The sequence below is a fragment of the Meleagris gallopavo genome, chromosome 15, assembly GCF_905368555.1.
Source record: "Meleagris gallopavo chromosome 15, MGAL_WU_HG_1.1, whole genome shotgun sequence".
Taxonomy (NCBI): domain Eukaryota; kingdom Metazoa; phylum Chordata; class Aves; order Galliformes; family Phasianidae; genus Meleagris; species Meleagris gallopavo.
The window spans coordinates 13,432,240-13,453,700 of record NC_139418.1 but is presented as its reverse complement, the minus strand read 5'-3'; the positions used below and the strand labels follow the sequence as shown (position 1 = coordinate 13,453,700).

The window sequence follows — 21,461 nt, the reverse complement described above, 5'->3', positions numbered from 1 at the left end:
CTGTCCTGAAGGGAATATCACTTGCTAGAACTGACTTTTCGGCAAGAACCACCCTTCAGAAACAGCTTGTTGTAATTATATGTCAGAGTCTGGCTAAGCTTGACCAGTAGTATCCCCACATCTGTTGCTACATTCACTGACACAGTAGTCATCCTAGCACCCACCCTCTTCTCCACTCAAAATCTCTTTCATTGTATTGTTTACTAGCTAGCAAACTTTTCTTTATAAAAACAGCTTAGCAACACACAACCTCAGTGAGGAACTATCCCTGCTATTAAAATTTGACTAAGTAAGATTTGTCATGTGACTGGGATACAAAATTAATATCCACTTTTGGAAAAGTTGGGGCTTGGCTCAACTGCTACTCCACTACATTGCTGAATACTGTGTGAAGCACCTGTTTGTGGCAGGCTTGCATTGGAAAAGAGATGACAGAGTCACCTCAGTGTATTAAGAACTAATTTAAACTACACAAAACAAACCTTTGAGACGATTTAGAAGTAGGGTCAGGTCTCCTCAGAATCATTACTTGTTCTACATTTAAGGTGGGAATAAGATCCCAGGCTGCTGCTGAAGAAGAAAAGTTCTGGCTTGTTCACACGAAGATATAAAACCTCAAAAACAATTTAATTAGAGCAGGCTTATGGTTTAATTCTGAAGAAACCTAAGCAGTTCAGATTATGCAGAGCCAAGCTGGATCATGTATTCTTGTGACAGCATCTGTTTTCTATAGCATAAAATTCTGGCACTTCTGCTCTTGTAACAGCAAATAAATATATAATAGATTTTTAGTATGCGTGACACAACCAGCTACCTTTGAAAATACATCCCAAGCAGGTGGGCTAAGCCTCTTGGCACAGCTCAGCTGTGCTCTGGTCCATGTCTGACCAAGGAAGATCTTTGCTGTTATCTGAGCAATCAAAGTGCAGATGCTGCTGCCCAGATGTGGGCACTTTAAGGACAATCTGAAAGCAATGATAAATCCAGTCAAAAGAGAAATCTGAGGCTAAGTCACTCAATTTCATTTAAGAACATTTCATTGAAGCAGTATTTCTCAGGCCATAGCAGGTTGTCGTAATACTTCAATTATGTAAGGCTAGTTATTAAATAAAATAAAGTTTACACCTTTATTGGAACTGAAATATTTCCAAAGCAAGCAGTAAACAGTGTCTGTACTAAATAAATCATGGGATGAATGTGCTATTGACATATCAATTCACTGGGCTGAATGCTTTCAAACCTCTCATGCATCTTAGTCCGTGTTCATGCAGATGTTCTCACCAGCCCCATACAAAGCACCCTATTATAATAAAACTTACAGCAATACTTGCTCAGAATAGTTTACTTTGTGTCTGTTGATTTACAGCTTGCAGGGAAGACAGCCCTGTATGTTTTACACGCCAGCATGAGAATAGAGTGAACCAAGTGACCAGAGCCCTTCTGTGTGAAACTCTACCCTGGCTATTGTCCCATCTCTCAGCAGCCTTCTGCTTGTGGTCCATTTGGGCTGGGAGAGCTTCTTTCATTTCAGCAGAACTGTTAGCTGATTCAACCAAGTTAATTCAGCTTTCCCATGCAGGAAGGCACAGTCTGTTTGAGCTCAACGCTTTTCCCAGCCTTTGTCTTCTGCTTACTCAGCACTACTTGCATGCTTCCACAGCAAAATTATCCTGCATGATGTTATAGATTCAAGCCAAGACTCGCTCTTTCTGTAACTCAACAGAAAAGCTCAGTGAGGAAAAGTGACTCTAGAAATGTCAGAGGTGAAGGGAGTGGCTTTAGCTTTCTTGGGAAAAAGAAAAACTTGGAAGCAGGCTAAATACACATCCTCTCTGGCATTTGATTTTCTCCTCCAGACCCCTTTTCATAAAATAAGATGAAGCTTTGGAAGGAGTAATTCTTTAAAAAAATAAAAAAATATTGAAATGAACATGTGCTACCACCTGCTGTCCATTATTTGAAAAAGCAGCACGGGTCCTGGCGAGTCACGAGGCCCTGGCACCAGGCAACTTCAGGCTGCATCTCAACAAAACTATGGCATTCACCAGCGATTCCCTGCTCCTGCTTCAACACATCAGAGCAGCTTGAGTCTGTGCAGAGACACTGCCAATGGGCTGGCAATAGCCACACTAGAGAGAAAGTGTTTGAGATTTTTGTAAAATTTGTGAATATGTTCACGACAGAGCATCACTGAGGACTGAGTAAGAAGATGAGGTTAAAAGGAAGCTCAGAAGGTGTCCAGGCTGGAGGAATTTCATCATATATCAGAGCCGTGGAGGTACTGAGATGGAGAAAAGTGCCAGCAGCTGCACACAGACATATCAGGCACTCCTCTATGGTCCGTCATGGCTTGATGGAGTATTTCAAAAGGGCAGCTGCTGTTACAAATAAACAGCCATTATGGCAAACAACTGCAAAAGGCTCTGAATAAATACAAGTTTAAATAAATAAATCGCCATAGAGATCACTTAGCTTCCCCACATCTCCACCAGGTCATCGACGTCAAACCAGCAACGCAGATCTGAAGAAATAAATCACCTAGAGCTGACAAGGGTAACTTGGCCCAGAGCTCACAAAGACAAAGAATGCACTTAACCTTTTTCTGTTGCTGTGGTGAGCAAACAGAGTGTGCCTGGCACATCAGGAAGCAAAGGTCTGGACCGTTCTTGTGCTAACATAATACCCATAATTATTTACAAAATAAAGTGGAGGCCAGTGAATTCATTCTAGGCACTCACTATTCAGTGCAGCAAAAGGACTCCCAGGAACCATTATCCTCCAAAAGTCCTGGAAAACAATTAAAGGAGAAAACAGATCTGGTTCCAACTGTTGTAAACAGAATCATGTGCATACAGAATCCATTGCTACATGTAAGATATCACAGGAGAAAAAGGAAGCATCCACAAAACACTTCTAGAACTACTCATTCAAGCTCATTTTTTTTATACATATATAACAGCATTATACAACTCACTTCAAGCACTGAGTGTAGAACACATTACAGGTTTGTCTTGAGCAACCCAGGTGCTCAGATACACCACATTTAACATTAATTAACAAGAAATTGGGAGAGATATTATCTTTTCCCAGAAGATGTCTGAAAATCAAATGTGGCTAAATTTAATTCATAAATTACTCAAATTTAATATTTTGACCAAACATGGGGTTTGGTTGAAGCACAGATTTTGTAGATAACTTCCCTGCTCTTCCCAAGCCTGTTAAATTTTGCTCTGAAAGTAATCATTTCTAAAACTGCATTTGCACCGCGTTTATTTGAAACTGTTTCTGCCCAGGCAGTGTGCTGGAGCAGTTTGGAATAAAGGCCAGCCCAGCATCAACATGAAGAAAGGAAAAAGCTACTCAAAGGAAAAGGTATTAGAAATTCAGGATCTACAAATATGCACTTGCTTTCTATTTGCCATTACGAAAAGAAAGAGACAGCCTGTGCTGAGATAAAAATAGGCAACATAAGAAAATTGTGTTCTGAAATCATTTTTTTCCAAAACTTTTATGATACTTTGCTTCCACAGCACCCCACACCTATTTGTAGTTTAAGCTAGCAAGTGGATGCTTAGATGCTGGTTTACTTCATTCTCATAGCATGAATTTGTACTCCTTGCTATTCTCAATCTGTCACATTCAACAATCACATGCAAAATGACTCACGCTGCCAGTTGTCTTCGTGTTGTGCTTGCTGAGCGTGTGCCAGTTACTCAGGAGCAGGCTTTGTATTGAAAGACACTCTTCTGGAAATGGAGCGGTTGTTTCAGGTTGTTGCGCTGCGTTCAAACGTTTGGATTTTTGTCACACAACTATTTGTCCTTTCTCAAATCTTGCGATCCAATAATTCCGGACACAATGAAAACAAGAAGTTAGACTGGTAGCTCATTCAACCTGGTGCTTTGCCCTCACTGAAGGCATTTATTCAAAGTGCCTAGTATTTTGGAAGGAGTGAAAAAGCCAGAGTGAACCAAGCCAATCACAAGCTTCAAACATTGGACAAATTTTCTTGCTGCCACCTGCAGAGATCACCTGAAAAGGAGGCAATTATTTTGATCTTTTTTTTTGATCAGTTGTACAGCCCTTTAGAAAGTACGGCTCTACAAACTAAGTCAACCATCTCCCATTTGCAAGAGGGAGCACTGAGAGTTTGTTCAGCTTGCTGAGGTCTCCCAGCACTTTGACACAAATCCCTTGCAGTTTCATGCTTTCCACTCCACTATGTGATTTTAAGTCTTTTGAAAAGCAATGCCAGCACCAACGAGTGGTACTGTAGACTCCATTGACCATAAAGGCAGCCTATGGTGACCATCTTGCACATGTGTACGATATGTGTCCACATTCATTTAGGTGAACTGGACCCTTGGGTGTCCCAATGGACCCAGCTCTGCAGCAGGGAAGTAATCCAGTGGGTAGCTCCATGAGAAGGGGCTTTTTAGTTTTAATGTTTAATTACACTGGCTGTGATTTTAAACTTTTCACCCAATACAACATTTTTCCCCCACTCTCTACAAATTTGGTATCCTTGGGAAAGTATCGTGTCAATTCAGATGAAGGAAAAAGATACAAATATCCACACTTCACAGCTAGCTACATTTAGATAGTGATCTTTTTTGTAGTTTTTGTAGCTACCAATGAAAAAACTATTACTGTTTTTCATAACCTCATTACTAAAGAGTATTTTGCCAATTTAGTGTTTCCCCCCACCCATTAGAGGCTGCACTCAACCAAAACTTTTCAGACAAATAATGATCTCCTATGCAAAACATGTGGCAGTGAGGAAAACTGAACATACAGATGTCTAGCAAGTTGCAAAAAGAAGGTTATGCCTAACTGCACTATCGTATGAAGTCACTGTCTGCTACATAATTTGTGCCTAATGTTTGATGCAAGAAAACTATAGAAATAAATTATCAAAGCTTTATGCAATCATTTTATTGTTATTCAAAGTAATTAAAACTAGTTACTAATTTACAAAAAGTAAACAATACATCACTCATTCTGTCTGTCAAATATCAAAAGTAAGGTCATGGTGAAGATAAATGAAGTTTGTAAAGTCTTCTAATAAAAGAGCAAACGGACTTTGTATTCAAGAACCCTCCGTAACATCCCCTAATTGCACAGACAGCAGTCCAAAAGCATACGGTTTGTGTAAGGACTGCATATACCATATGCACATATCAGTTCACTTGCCACTGAAACAGTTGTGTCATGGGTGGAATGTGGCAACTCTACCCACACATAGTAATGTGATACAACAGATGAAGATAGTGGAAAGCCGTGAAACTGCATGGAGAAATTTAAGTAGATTGAGTCCATCCTACTTCGATGGGAAATAGATCAGGCTCCAAATGAGAATTTATGCACGACAGCTGGATTAACATATATATTTCCTCAAAGATAGCACCTTTATAAGCTGAAGAGCTTCACAGTGCCACTCTGGAGCATTAGTTCAATTTTTATTAAGAGAAAACCCATCACTTTTTAATTCACAGTAATTTCCACCAGGACAAAGGTTTCTTTAGTTATCTCCTTTGAGTCCTGATCCTACTAAATTTGCAAGGTATGAGATTACAGTCGGGACAGCTTAGTGCATATTTGAGTTACAATCGCCCATATATTCTGGTTCATGAGCAGGAAACGATGCAAGCACGAGAGGTCAAACTGAGTTAAAAGTTCAGAAACCTCCCATTTCAGTGAACTATCAAAAGTCAAAATATTGTAGCGTTGTTGCAGTTTTTTACACAAGAAAATCTGCATACCCTCTTTTTTTGTTCTAAAATCATGCCTAAATGCAAATACTCTCTCTGTTTGATAAGCAGTCTGAAATCTTGGCACTTCTGTACATTGGAACTTCCTGTCATATGAAACTGAACCAGACATGCAGTGCCACTGCAGGGGGAAGCTTTACAACACAGTCACACAGATGGGATCAGCTTGCAAGTAAATATGTTTCTGCTGCTAAAGAAAAGCATAGACAGTGACAATGAATAGATGAAAAATAAGATGCTGACAGAAAGAAAAGAAGCAACAAAAATGGGCACAAAGAGAAGAGGATATGGTAGAAAGGACCGAAAAGATGAACTGGTAGTTTGAGCAGCAGGCTTTCCACTAGTGAGAATCCCTCCTTTTTAGATCAGTAATGCCATTTTTTGGCACTGAATCTCTCAGTTGTGACTCTATAACTGGGTGTTGAAATATTGCAAAGCAATTTTCACTATTCAGTCACTGAGCTCACATACATAAAGGGTCGCGCCATGCAAAGTAGAGCAGAGCTGTGCTTCTGTTGCCATGCTTTTAATGACAGTAGGCACTCCACCTGTGTAATGATGTGTGCAAGTCATAATTTTTTTTGCATTGTTATCTAAGCTTTAACACAAGAAGATGGTCATCTTCTTGGAGAAGGGTAACCAAGACCTGGGGAGGTGATTCTAGTGACACAAACTCGTAGGAATCAATCTGTATCTAAAACATTACAATCAGCAAAACAATATCATGGTTCGTAATTTCAATTCAGACTCTTAATGGTTCCCAGATTTTAATATTTGATTATGATAATTAAGAATCATTGTATTCCTAGATTTGTCATTTTAGCAGTGGAGTATACCTAGAAAAAGAATTGTGACTAAATGTTCCATAGACCTGAAAGCTGAAGAAGATAGAGAAATCTTCATATTAAGCAGAGGTATTTCTAGAAAGAAGTATCCAAAAACTTTCATCACATTCAATTTCTTTTAATGCAGTTAGAGCATTTTTGTTTAATAATGCGTATTAATATAATACTTAAGGCTGCAAAGTCAAGTACCTACAAATTGTGCCATCCCAGCATTAAAATTCCTCAGTTCAGTTCTGCTGTGGTTATGTGTGAGTTTTTGATTATCTTCTTGCATACAAGACTTATGGAAGCGGCGTAACTCCAGTCCAAACAGAGGAAAGCAGGAATATTAATTCCCTCAGTGCTTTTTGTATGGGGCTTTCACTGTAGTTTCAGTGTTCAATAAACATCAAAGATTTATCTTTATTATCCAACTGTTACAGGCAATGCTCTTACATTCATTTGATAGATGGTGAACAGGCCATAAAACCAAAGGCTGAAATCATTAAACACGCAATGATTTCAGATGTCCAATCTGAGAACCCTAAGATGTCAATTTTTCAGAGTACTTGTCATTTTTGGAATACTCCATGTTCAAAGCAGTGATCCCATGACGTCACTAGCAATGGAAGCTATTGTTCAATTCAGATCTCTGTCTCTCTACCCACATACTCTGAAAACACAGGTTGTAAATAAGTTCTGCCCTCCTGTTTGGGGTCCCTCTCTGCTTCTACTTTCTTTCTTCCTTGTTATCTCTCCTGCTTTGCCATAATTCTTCTCTTCTCTGCTTCATTTCTCAACCTCTTATATTCCAGTCATATTGTTTCTTCACATTTCCAGGGCACAGAAAGTAGAGGAGAGCACTGAAAATTTCCTTGTTCACCTCTTCTGTAATCACAGACATCAGAGCTTTCACAAGCCACGACAGCTCTGTGTTTGTTCTCTGTCATGATGTGGTGATGTCTTGCCAGTTCACTCATCATGCATGACCCACAAAGGATGAAGGATATGTATTTTAGCCCAAAGCATTTAGAAGTCAAAGAAGTCTTAACCAAATCTGGCCATTTTAGCAAAGCAAAAAGTACCCTAATGCTGCCACAAAGACAACTCTCTGCCACAGGTTTCACATCCTTCCATCAGGGCACAAAGGCAACAGGTCCTCAAGACAGCTGCAAGTGTCATCAACATGGACAGAGCAGCACTCCCAGAGCCCTCCCAGACAGTCCCTATTCCGTGGACATGGAAAAGGAAGGTGACAGGGAGGTGGCAGTGCTGGGAATCATTAAGCTACTCACAGCAAATCTTCTTAGCCCCAGTTTGGAAGGGTTACAGGATGCTCACTTTTGGGTACATGTCAGAAACTGTATTTGGCCCAAAGGTGGCCACCTGAAGTTTGTTCCACAGTGCAAAAAAGTGTTTTGATTATAGATAATGAATGAAAATTTAAACATACCATTCTCTGAGCTTAACAGAACAGATTAATTTCTGCTCTGATTGTCTTTAATATCATCCTGAACTCAGGACAACTATACACCATGCAACACAGCAGCTCACCAAAGGTATGGATACTCATGGGCAGGTAAAAGATTAATGGGAAGGGCTCTCATCTGATTGATGAATCTGTGACCTTGAGCAACAAGAGCATTTGCAAAAAGTCTATCCACTGTGAGAAACAAAATGAAGAGAGGCTCATATTTCACTCTCAGATCTCATTAGGCACCCAGACCTGAAACACCGATACCAGCACAGACCATCTGCTCCAGTGTTTGCGTGGTTACAGGTCTGATAACACTTGCACGGGGCAAAAGTTAATCATATGTACTGATGAGCACCAGCACTTCTGCACAGGAAATTCCGCGCAGCATAACAGTTTCTAAAAAAAACCACATACATGTTTTTACTTCATTCTGTTGTTTCCAACCACACAAGCAAAGAGATGGTTCAAATAAAATTTGGTACAATAGGCTGTTACTTTGGACTCTTGTTGGGTTTCTGTTGTTGTTGTGTGGAGGTTCTTTTGTACATAACCTGTAAAGTTACCAGAGAGTTAAATAACTTTAAATTTGCCAAATGGCTGTGATCTGTGATTGTCTGATTTTTGAGTGGTGCTGTGCAGAGCCAGAAGTTGGACTTGATGATCTACACGAGTCCCTTCCAACTCATGATTCTACTGGTAGCTTCTATAATGGACAATAATACTGAATTATTTTGTGATTGATTTAATTCCTCTAATCCTCCTTTTTTTTTTTTTTTTTGTGTGTGTGTGTGTGTGTGTGTTTTTGCTTATGTCAATTATTTGAGAATTATTTGTATTTTTGCCATTTGCTTTCTGTTTGCAACAGTGAAAGCCCTCCCCAGTACCTCTTTCCAAATGTACTGCAATTTTACCCCACCATCTGCCCCCGGGGCATAAAGTTTCCCTGCAAGCATTTTTGAGGGACAAAATCACCTGATCTTCCTTTGCCGAAAAGCAATTCCTGGAAAATCCTGCAACGCACTCAAAGACTGCTTTTGGAGAACTAGCTCTACGCAAAACGATAGTCTACTGAGGCCATATCTGACCTAGAAAGTATTAACTGAAGAATGTGTGGGACAGCTGGTTATTGGAAAGAACACACATACAGCTCAGAGAATGACATGTAGAGCTGCTTTGCTCTGTTCTGAATGGCTGTTGGCTCTGCAGCCAGTCTGGCACTGAGTGCAGAGCCCACTTTCCATCCAATGACCAAGCCAGCTCAGGTATCTGACACAGCCACAGGGAGGTAGTTTGCCATCCGAGAGCATTTCAGATATATGATAGGATAAGGCTGAACAGAAATCTGAAGTACAGCATGATTGTTTCCCAAATCAAGTGCCAAAGGACTAACTAAGCCTTTCTGAGGAGGATGTTTTACGAGCAGGCTGGGTACGTGGCATGCTGGAGTCACTTTTCAGAGTGCTGCTCATGTTGGATACTCCTCAGATGTTGGTGTTCCTCAGAAGCACAGCCTGGTTTCAGTGCCTTTCACGTTATTAGCAGAGAAGGCCTCAATGCATGACAAAGGAGAGTGCCATTCTTTTCCAGGTACATATCCATATATACCAAAGCAGATGAGGCTTCAACTCTTATTTAGCTTTCCCAATCGAGAAAGTGTTGTGATCTGTGCATAGAAGAATCACGGAATATCCCAAGTTGGAAGGGATCCGCAAGGACCACTGAATCCAAATTCTGGCTCTACAAAGCTCCACCCAAACCCAAACCCAATGACTCAAAGCGGTGCCCCAGTGCTCCCTGAGCTCTGGCAGCTCAGGGCTGTGCCTGGGCAGCCCGTTCCATGCCCACTGCCCTCTGCTGAAGGACCTTTCACCTATCCTGAACTTTCCTTGAGGTTTTCTCTTTACTGTTCCTTTTGCTGAGGGGATGCAGACCCAGCTGCCGCACCACCAATGCTCAAACATTCCAACAGCACGTTGAGCATAAGAGAGGGAATTCTCTTCATTTTGAAGTTATTTACAATTTTATGTGACAGCACCTTCCTGCCACCCCCTAACATGGCGTCCATCCCTCATCTCACCGTGAGACTTGCTGCACAGCAGCAGCACTAACAGCACTTAAAGACATCTTCACTTTCCCAAGTGCCTCAGTATGTATCCATTAACTGGTTCAAATAACAAAAAAAAAAGAAAAAGAAAAAAAAGTGGAGTTCCAGTGGATGGAAGCCAGTGGCCATGTCACAGTGAAGGACATGGGGCAATGATCTGCTGTGTTATGGGTACGTGTGGAAAAGACTTTTGCTAAACGTGCCATCCACGCCTGAGGTCATGTACTGCAACTCTGAATCGCAATTACGTGGAACTTAAAGTTCTCCAAAAAGAAGACTTTAATTAGGCTCCCTGGCCTTGCACTGGGAACTGCTTTAGCACTATACACGCTCAGTGTTTTAAAAAAACACCGCTGACACGTCACTTTTATCCACTTTTCCGTCATCCCGACCCAGCCTTCCCACCGCAGCTCCCACCACACGCCTCCGTTTGGGGGATACGACGAACCCCGTCCCGCCACACGGCCGCCCCCCCCTCCCCTCAGCGCCCCCCTGCGGTCCGGCCCTGCGCAGCCGCGGAGAGGGGGCGGCCTCGGCAGGCGGAGCGGAGGGAGGAGGAGGAGGAGGAGGAGGAGGGCCGGCCCGCCCGCAGCCGCCGCCGCCACCACCACCGCCGCCATGATGCTTGTTTGCTTTCAATGAGTGTGAGGAGGAGGCGGGGGGGAGCCGCTCTCCCGTCCGGCCCGCGGCAGGAAACAAAGAGCCAGGCAGGCGGCGGAGCGAGGGCGGCGGGGGGACGGGGATGCTGCAGCCACAGGTATCGGGGCCCGGGGGGGTGCGCCCGCCCCGCCTCGCCTCGAGGGGGGGCTCGTGCTCAGGGGGACGGGGAGCGGGGCTGCGGGGGTTAACGGGGGCGGGGGGTGCCGGGGGGAGGGGAGCGGCGTTATTATGGCGAGCGGCGTAGGGCGGGGGGGGGATCCTCCGCTTTGAGAGGGGGCTTAGAGTTCGGTGAGAGGAGGGGAGGCTGTTTTGTTGGGTGTCAGGGGCGGGCGGCGGGCGCTCCGGAGGCGGCCGGGCCGGGCTCGGGGCTGCGGGCGGGGGCCGGGGCTCGTCCTGCCGCCCATCCGCCGCCGGAGCGAGCTGGCAGCTTCTCGCCGGGAATCGGGCTGCGTTCGCATCGAGAGCAATTAAGAGGAATTAGCGTAACGGCATCGGGAAGCACCAAGTTCTTTATATATACGTGTATATGTATTTATTTTTTTTCCTTCAACTGTTTAAAAATAATTAAACAAAGGCAGAGAGGGAAATGACATCAATCTGATAATGGTCCACAGCGCAATTTTCCAGCCATCTCGCTTCCCTTCCTTCCTGAGCCCTCCGCTCGCCGAGGGACGGCGCTGCCGGGGCGGCGGGGCGAGGCCTGCGGCTGGCAGCGGGCGGCCCGCGGCCCTGCGAGCGGCCGGGCGAGGGGAGAACCGCCCCGAGCGCTAGGCGCGTGATTGGCAGCGCCGGCGGCCAATGGGGGCGGGAGGGGGCGGGGCTCGCGCTGACATGTGGGGCGGGGGGACACGCACCTGAGGGGGTAAACAGAGGGGAATTGGGACGGCGCTTCCTCGGGTGCGGGATGGGGAAGTCGAGGGGTTGTGGAGCTTGTGAGCAGGCACGTGTGTGAGCACACGCTTGTGTGCGCCCCTGGAGCGTGGAGAAGTGGGTCAGCGGGGCCTATGTGCCTGCAGGGAGCTGTGTGGCTCAGGGCTTTGTGGGGAGCTGTAAGCCGGGATCACAGGGGGCTTTAGGAAAGTCTGCGTCCGCACATCTGTCTCTGTCGTGGTGTGTGCACGGTGTGTGCAGCTCTTCCATGAAAATTAAAAATCCGTATCAGCCTTACTCTGCGTTTTGTAGTATGAAAGTATAACCATAACAAATACAGTCAAACTGGTTTTTTGTTTTCCTTTCAATCCTACCCCCTTCTCTTTTTAATGTCTATCTCCACAAGTGCATAGAGACAGAGCACTGGAACAGGCAGCACAGAGAGGAGGTGGAGTGTTCTTCTGTGGGGATATTCAAGACCTCTTTGGATGCTTTCCTATGTAACCAACTGTAGGGAACATATTAGGAGAGGATCTCCAGAGGTCCCTTCTGACCCCAACAGTTCTCTGATAGTAACCCATGCTGTAATTCTGCAGGCAGGTATTTGCTTTGTAAGCAGAGTTGCAGATCTCCAGGATTTTTTGTTTGATTTTTTTTTATTTGTTTGCTTGTTTTCTGGGGTTTATTTTCTTAACCTAGCTCTCACCACAATGGGTAACAAATTCAAAATTCAAGGGATTAAGGAATACCTGAAGTATGTATCTGGCTTAAATACAGAGATGTGCAAGTGTTGACTGGTAATTGTATTGTATCTTGCATTTTTTTTCATTTTAGAGCAGGTCTCGTAATTGGGAATTTATCAGCATTTCCACTGGGGTAATTTTACAGGATTATCCGCCCTCTGTTCTTCCTGCTGGTTCATCTGGACTCTGTGGAGTGTGCTGCTAGCCATGAAGCCTTCTGTGGGGGTTTATTCATGCTATTACTGACATGGAGCCCTTCGCATTCGGATTAACTCTTTACTCACTTTTCATCTGAATTGTGTGGATCAGTCTGTTTATAAAAAGGACACTACCTTGCATCCCTTTTCTGTTTGCATTTGGAAGTTGAACTCTCAATACAGTCATAACGAGTTCAAGCTGTTTACTTTGCTTGAATTTTAGAGGAAGAACTGAAATATAAGGATAGATGAGACTATAATACTGCATGGGCAGGTAAATGCTTTTGAAATTTTATATGTCTTGAAAGCATGTCACAAAAGGCTACAAATTGAGTGGGTGTTCTACTCATCAAGGTAAAAATTACTAAGATCAGGCAGTACTGGATATTAGGAAGACTTATTCTTCTAAGCAAGTGCAACGTTCATGATGGAAAACACTTTAAAATGGGTAGAATATTCCTAAGATAGAGCAAACTGAAAATGCTTTCCCAACTCACCAACAAAGCATCCACTTTTTAAAGTGTGGGCAGTGAAAATAAAAGCAATCTTGTTAAACTACCACTAAAAAGCTCAGTATTCTTGTTTGTAGTGCAGTGTGTTGTTATTTGGATTGCCACCATGGCTAGAAGGCTGGGTGGTGAACCAGAATTCCTCATGCCAGTTGTGCAGCACCTGCTGCAAAAGGCAGTCCTGCTGCAGAGACTGCAGCCTCCTGCTTCTCTTTGCTAGCAGGCTACAAAGGTCTGAAATTAGCCCCTTGTTTTGTCATGTGATTGTGTGTATGTTTGTATACGTAGAGCTTGTAACATGCCATCCCTGGCCCAAATGGGGCCACATGAAATGAAGGTTATATGCAGACTGTATATTTATGAATGAAGGTTGTATGCAGGCTGTAACTTTATGAATGAAGATGCCATTCAGACTTCAGAACTGAAATATACAAAGCACGTCACTTACAGGGTTTGGTTGTTGTTTTTTTTTTTGCTAGGAGAAATGTGTAGCATTCAAAGGTAATAGGCTTGAAAAAGTGCCCTCTACCTTAAAACCCCATGAGAAAGATCTCAACAGATCCTACCTCTGGATTTTAGTCCTAGTTGCACGATGCATATGTTGACCTTTGCTCCGTTGCATACAAAAGCTTCATACATAAAGTAGCCCAACTGAGTCACTGCAGGGCTTTATCCGTTTTGTATTTCCCCTTCAGTGCTGGTGTTTCACACTTGGAGGTGTGATTATTCTACAGTTACCATGCGAGATTACTAATGTTGTATTGAGCCATGTAATTTATGTTCTCATGTTGAAATTAGGTTGTAGGAGTCCACTCAGCAGAAAAGCCTGGCATAAGCCCGGGGACCTGTGCTCGCATTTTCTGCATTGAGTGGTTTCTGCAGGTGGAGCCTTAAAGAATACAAATGCCTAGGCAGGTCCCATAGAAAAAGCAGTTAAAATGCTTAACATGTCCTTTTGAGCTACTAATTACACTTCCAAGATGGTGCTTATTTAAAAAAAGAAAAAAAAAAAGTTGGCAACAACTCAATTTTCTCTATTGTAAGAGTGCACCAGGAATCCTGTTTTTAATGCCTCAGAGAGCTCTTTTTAGCAAAGAAATTGGGGAGGGCCTAGGAGCAGAAATCACATACATACTTGTTTACCTGAGAAATAAAATGCTTGTTAGAATTGTGGTTTGTGCTGTACTGGAGCTCTGAAGGAAGAGGGTTTTGTTTTTCTTGAAGGTGGGAAACATATTAGCTGTTTTACTGAGGCTGCAGCGCAGACATTGTGGTTGTAGCCGTGGTGTTCTGATGGTTCTCTTGTGTGTCTTAGTTATGTTCCTGATCTGCAAGCTTTACTCAGCAAGTTAAGCAGCTTCCTACCTTAAGCCCATCTGAAGGCTGGGCTGTGTCTAGGACGTGCCACAGCAATGGGAACATTAGTTTGTGTTGTTAGGGGACTGAAGGAATAGTTTCTATACTGCATATTACAAATTACCTGTGTAGCTTTACTGCTTGAGATATTTTGTGGTGTATTAAGAGTGCAGCATGGATCACGCAGGTTAAGTGGAGCTCCACAAAAGCGTTGCTCTGTTTAGATCAGTTTGCAGGTCAGGGATCAGAAAATGGGCTGTGCTTCACAGACACGTCCTTCCATGTGGAACTCCCTGAAATGACATCTGCAAAGATAGGAAGGCTTGAAACTAAACTAAGTTTGCACCCATACAACCTGATCTATATCACTTCTCAGGACGTGAGCCTGTACCATAAGTGACTAAATAATGAAACATACTGAAATGTTTTGTGCTGAACTTCCACCATTAATACTTTTTAATCTGTTTTTAAAGAGTCTTAACAGTTGTCCCCCCAACAGAAGAGCTTTGCCTATCAAAAGAAAAGTACTCTGGACTCAAGGAGAGGAATTTCAGTGCTGCCTTAATTACAGCCTGTCTGTATATAGATGAGTATTCTCAGGGACAAGAGCATTGGAATAAGTGATCTGTGAAGAATAATTAAAACTAAAAATGAATCTTTGCTGATGGACATGTTAAGAGGTGCAAGTCTGGAGATGAGAGAGCTGTCCTTACGATAACTACCTCCACAGGACAGGTCTTTCCACGTGGAGCAGCCCTGGTGCCTTCTGCTACTACTGCTGTTCAAGTAGAAGTAAGAAAATAGCTGAAGACAATTCTCCAGTGACAGAACTGAGAAAACTACTGCTCTGGTTGGTCATTGCAAGCTGCACCTGTACTGCCATCTCTGAAGCAGCACTGGAAACCAACCAGTGGCGTGACCAATGCGGTGGGATTTTTTTTAAACCACTGCCATCCTCATAGCTGGGCATTGCTGCTGCTCCAGCACAGCTGAGTGGGGGCGCAAAGGGGGACAGGAAAGAAATCTCCAGTGCGTTTTGCTGCATGACGGAGTTGTGAAACAACATCTGCAGGCCTGTTGGTCTAAATTGAAGTAAAGACAGTTTGTGGATAGTTCGGCTTTTTCTATCAGGATGTGGCTAGATGGGAGAGGAAGAGCTGTAGAAGTGAGTGTCGTAATGTGCTGAACTAGAGTTCAGCAGCTCTAATATTTACAAGCATTTAAATGTCTTCCTAAAAATACTTTCTAGATAAAACATTTTGGAACTTGATACTGAGATCTGTTGTCCTTCAGATATAAAGCAGGAAGGCTGGAAATGAGCTCATGTCCAAATCTCATTTAAAATAATTAGGTTGTCTTTGACTCCAAGTTCTACTGCAAGGCTAAGAGAATAATGTGGGTAAAAACAGGAAGTCAGCATGCAGAGACATGGAAATTATTCTGCAGATGTATGAAAGAAAACATGGTAAGGAACCTTATGGTATACAGGGCAGTATTTGAAATAGCTTACAAACATGGACAAAGAGAAATTATGCCATACTTTAAACAAAAATAGTTTTTCATATGATGGAGAATGGTCAAATAGGATTGTCTAGACACAATGGGTGGAATAAGGATTTGTATTTGTTGGCATCTTGGTGAGTAAGACCATTCTTCAACCACCTGAAGAAAGGCTGACCTCACCTGCCTTGGAGCCTTGGTCTTAGCACTGATTTGCATTTTTTTAAACTTAAAACATGAGGCTTTGAGATGGAACTCTTCCATTTAAAGTTAATGTCTTATGTTCCATTTTACTTGTACGGTATATAATATGCAATTAAAGTAAATTCTTAAAGTAATTAGTAAACCCGACTGGTCTTTTAATGTACTGGCATTTCAGAAATACACTAAAATAGAAGATAAAACATTCAGAATGTTGCCTAGCATTCATTAGCTAGCCAAAGTGTTTCTGGGGATATCACTTCAAGGTCAGGCTTTGCTTTGCAATTTAGTTTTGCACTAATGTTTGTTTTGTATACAGCAGCCTTCTACTATAGGCATAATTATTTATAATTGCTGATAATTAAGAACTATGCTAACCATTTGGACTCTGTGCCACACTTAGAACATTTGGAAGTAGTATTTCTAATCATTAGATGTTTTGCAGGCTAAGGAGTGGGAATTTAGTTATCAAAATCCAGCTGAAGTGTTATCAAGTAGGTCTGTCTATAAGAGCAATCAAGAACCTCTGGGCTGAAAGATGCTTTTCATACTCTGACTGTGTTACAGTTCTCTTTTGAGCCTAAACTGATCTTTATAGCAACTGAACGTGGAAGTGAGAATTACTGCGTTGCACTACTGAACCTATAGTAAATTTTGTCACTCCTCTAGGCTCTGAGGGTTACGTGTACTCCATTAGAATACTGTGCTTCAGGTTGCCTGTCTGCTGGAAAATGATTGCCAATGGAGTGCAGGGGTGGCAAGGCTGGGGAGAGGAATTGCAGGTCTGGAGAACAGCAGCCTCGCTGCCCCTGCCATGCACCTCAGCACCAAGCAGCTCATGTTCCTATAAATACAGAGTGAAGGAGGACAAAGAAACCTTTATTACATTTTAAGTACCTGAAGGTTAAAATTTAATAATGTGCTCATTTTAAAAAATATGAATTGACTTATTTTTAGACTTAATGAAATGGAGCCTGAACTGCTTAGGTACTATAGCTCTGTGGTCTGATCAGGCCTTCAGGATTGGAAAATAGCAAACACACCCTGCAACTTTGTGACTCGGCTTTTTTTTTTCTTCCCCCTCCCTCTTCAAAAACAAAATTCCAGGAAGTTTGACTCCCATTCAACTCCAGTTAGAGTAAGAGCTTTGCAGAATTTATGTCCATATAGATTTTCGTGAAAGAACACTAAGGCACATGGCAGCCTCCAAGTTTTCTGTAGTACAGCTTATTTGCTGTATGTATGCAAACCAAGTAACTTCACCTGATTACCTGCATTACAGACTCACTCAAGCAGCATATATTGACTTAATCAGTACCTTACAGGTAGTTGTGATGCACGCTCACGTACCCTCACGGTATGTAGGCCTGCAGAAGAGGAAGGGTTCCTTATTGTTTTGTATTGGCAGCCAGGTAAAATTCTGGTTTTGGAGCTCTTCAAAATATGATGAGGCAGCATTACTTCCCTGATGGAGCCATTAAATGTTAATACGCTAACAGCCCCTAAAGCATCATCCTACTGAGTGAAAAAGCACTTGAAATGAATCAATTGGCTTTGTGTTGGGTACTCGATATCTTTTTTCCTCCCCTTTCTTAATTTAGATTATTCCAGCATTAAGCCATCAGTGGGTTAAAGGAGTCTTTGACATTTTCCCCACAGATTAGAGATGAATCTCTTGGGGGTGGGGGAGTGTTCCAGGACTCACATGTGCTGCTCCCCTGTGCCAGCAGTGCTAACATGCCATCCCTCCTCACTCCAGGGAGAAGAAAATGTAAATCCCAGGGTGTATTCTGAAAACTTCTCATCACTGTTTAGCAAGTTCCCTGATCTGTGATTTTTTTCCCCCCAGTTTTATGTTTTCAATGCTATATACCTAAAAACCCTACTCAAATAATCTTCCATAAAATGCCAAGAATGCTTACTCTGTTCAACAAATGCGTATTTACACAGACTTTTCTCCTCCCAGTATTCAAGTCTTACATAAATATTAAGTGTTCTTATAGAGCTCTTTTATGTGTATTTCAATAGAGCAATCACATTCACTCAGTATTAAATGTAAGGTTGCATTGCAATAGATAGGCAAGTCCTCAAACTTCTGAGTATGCAACATGAAAATATTTGTGGTGTTCTGATGGCTTTAGTCTGTTTCCTTCCTCACTGGAGAAAACATTTCTGCACTTTGGTTTATCTGTTTGCATAGTTATACATTGTAGCAAGATAGAACCAGAAGCAGTATTACATAGCAGGGAGCAAATTGGCTTTGTGTGAAGCTGTTAGTGGTTGGGAAATCCAGAGATGTACCACATTGAAGCTTTTTTTTTTTTAACATAACATATCTAAACAAAATAAAGTCTGGTATAAGTTTAAAATGATTTGTAGGTATACCAAGAATTAAAGAATTAAATGCCTTTCTCTGTACAAGTTCTATGGGGAGTGCATGCAGGTATATTAGTGTCCCAAATTTTAAATAAGAATTTAGCTAAAGTACATTGAATTTGCCTCACGTGGCACTTGAGGTCCACCTGGGATACACTGGGCATGTTTGCTTCCCCCCCTCCCCCCCCCCACTACTACATCTTGCCTACAACTACTTTTTCCATTATTTTTTAGGGTTAATATAATTGACTAGTTTGTTGTCCATGCATGGTATGGAGTGAGAGTAAATCCAGGTATTGCCTCAACTCATCCATTCAAGTGTGCGTGAAGCTCTGCCATAAAGCTGCTCAAGCTTCTGTTGTTTTCTGCAGGGAAACAGGTGTTGCACCTCATCATCCCAGCCAGGGCAGCAGCCATGTGCACAGGGCTGTTGCTTCATTTGCCTGTACTTCAGGTAGAAATGCAGTTCAATTCCCATAGAAATCATCATTTACTAAGTAAAATGCCAATGCTGAAGGGAACGTGAAAGCAATAAACTTAATTCTCTTTGAGCAAACACTTCCTTAAAGAACAGTTAGTGCTTTGTGGGAAATGCAGAAAGTGAGTGTACGAGTGTACTTGAAAGAACAAGTTCAGTAAACTTTAGGTTTTATAGTGAACATAGGAATACAGTGTTATAAAACTTAACTTCCCCCCTCCCAAAGTGGAGTAGGTATCTTTTAGCTGCATTTCTGTTGTCCCTTCTCTTTAAAAAAAAGATCATTAATCAGAGTTTAAAGCAGTAGTTTCTATTCTTCCTAATAAAGCTCAGTAGAAGAGATATTAACCCTTCATTCACAGGCTAACATTTTTGATTTGACTGTACATAATGACTACTACAGTTTTGTTATCTAAAAAGCATTGTACTTTGACTTCGTGTGGATTTTAGACTTTGTTCAGTGTTACTATTTAACTAATGCCTAGATGATGGCAGGTGGAAGCAAGATTTTGCTTCCTGCTGGGCAAGAGAAAATTTTAGGTGGGTACGGCCAGAGAGACGATCACATTGTTGACTGGATTTCAGTCTGTGGAAGAGCTGTGCTGCAAATACACACTTAAATTACTACTATAATGCAGGAAATTGAACTCCCCAAATGCATTCTTTCTCCAACCCTCGCTTTTCACCAGTTTACACCTCTTACCCAGCTCATCTCCTTACCAGAGAAGGATCAGTGTTGATGCAAGAGTGAAGAGGAAACAGAGTCCTAAGGAGGGAGCAACCGCAGGAGGAGGACCAGTTAGTTCTGCTTAGCATGAAGTGAAACCACGAGGCAAGCAGCTGGGGGTGAGGAGAATCCCAAATTAACTTTGAGTTCAAGGCTTGTCAGGCAGTGCCAGAATCACTTATTTGCAGGAAAACCTTTGGGTCTGATTTTTGAGTAAAGTTTTGGATTACATGAAGAAGCTTCAAGGTTAGAAACACAAAATTACAAAGGAATGATCTGCTATGAACATCCAGTATTAGAGTTTGGAGAGGGGGAAAAAAAAAGTCTCACAGGTTATAATCATCTTATTAAGTTTTTGATTGACTGACTGGTTATACTATATAGTAAACATAGTTTTAGCACTGCAGATTGCAGCCTCTCCTACTGCTTTCAGCAGAGCAGAAGTAACCTGGCAGCCAGTCAGTGTGTGCCTACTGCACAGGCAAAAGAAAAACTTCAGTTATCTGGTTACTTCCAACCTTATTAGACTTTGATTTCTATAGTTTATTCACAGTTTTGACATATAAAGAAACAAGTTTCATTACGCACTCAACCAGATGTGGTTTTACTTTGTTTACTTCTCCTTTCCAGAAGCTTTCTGATCTATATCAGTTTTAGCATTCTCAAGGAATGGAGAAAAAGAAGCAAGAAGTCCTCAGCACATTTCAAAGAGTTTCAGAAGCAGATTCCTGCTGCTTCAGTCTAGTGCACTGGTATTTCTAAGGGTACTCACATGCTTGTAAATAGACTTTGCAGAGGCTCCTTCATACATACTGCAGCAGTTCTTCCAGAATAATGGATTCAGTCAGAGGAAGTTAAAATGGTATCTAAATATTAACTTACACTGCTTTCATTGGTTCAGTGTTTTATATAAAGCTTTAGAATAAAAGTTTTATTTGCCTGGTTTAATATATGGTATGGAAGAAGTTAAGATTTCTAGAAAATATTTTATGAGGAACTTAATACTCATAATAAACTTAATACTTGAAGGGTGGGTAGTAGATTTGTCTTACAGGAGCTGCCTAAAGCATTTAGCTTTGAAAAAGAATTCATTTATCTGTGGTGTTTCAGATGTAAACCTGTAGTTTTTTGTTCTCTCTTTTAAGAGGAAAAGCTTTACTTACTTCAGTTAAATCCTGCTCCATGCCATTTTCTAATTCCATAAAACTAGCAAAAGGGAAGGATAGGAGAAAGAAAAAGTCCTCCTCTTTCCTACTTTGTCACTCAGAGCAGTTCTCCCACACTGTCACCCCTCTAGTTCAGAGGCATTATTCAGTGATACCTTCTAGAGTTGTTTGGATCATTAGCTGCCTTGTAGCCCACTTTCCACCTTCTATTTTGCTCTGATTTAGGAGACTTACCATTCCATAGGGCTGTGGTCTCTTCTCATCCTTCTGTGGAGAGCAGTATAGCAGAAATAGCTTGGCCCTTAGACAGCTCTTCCTTTTTAGGCCACTAACTTTCCCTGAGCCTGCACTCCCAGTGGCACTGGTGCTTTGGCTATAAATGCTCTTCGGCAGCAGAGCAGCACCTGCTTAATGGAGCAGCTCACCCACTCACACAGCTGCTGGTTATCACAACTCTTTTCCAGGACAGTTCTGTAGAACAGCTAGCCAGGCTCTTAATCAC

At 42.2% G+C, this 21,461-nt stretch overlaps 1 protein-coding gene and 1 long non-coding RNA gene across 4 annotated transcripts in view; one reads left to right on the top strand and one right to left on the bottom strand.

Moving 5' to 3' along the window:
• The first annotated feature begins 10,730 nt into the window (after nucleotides 1-10,730).
• CNOT6 (CCR4-NOT transcription complex subunit 6) overlaps nucleotides 10,731-21,461 on the top strand; it is a 30,627-nt gene continuing 19,896 nt past the window's right edge. For both annotated transcript variants that reach the window (XM_085237031.1, XM_085237029.1), the window contains exon 1: nucleotides 10,731-10,933. The gene's annotated coding sequence lies outside the window, so the exon portion shown is untranslated. The remainder of the gene's footprint in view (nucleotides 10,934-21,461) is intronic.
• LOC104913289 (uncharacterized) lies at nucleotides 11,333-21,389 on the bottom strand. Of its 2 annotated transcripts, XR_014886701.1 has the most exons (4): nucleotides 21,194-21,389; nucleotides 19,787-19,906; nucleotides 14,636-14,816; nucleotides 11,333-11,690 (listed from the first exon to the last, which is right to left on the bottom strand). It is a non-coding gene; the product is annotated as an uncharacterized LOC104913289 (long non-coding RNA). The 2 variants fall into 2 exon arrangements; XR_002119948.3 differs by having other exon boundaries at nucleotides 11,333-14,816; nucleotides 21,194-21,383.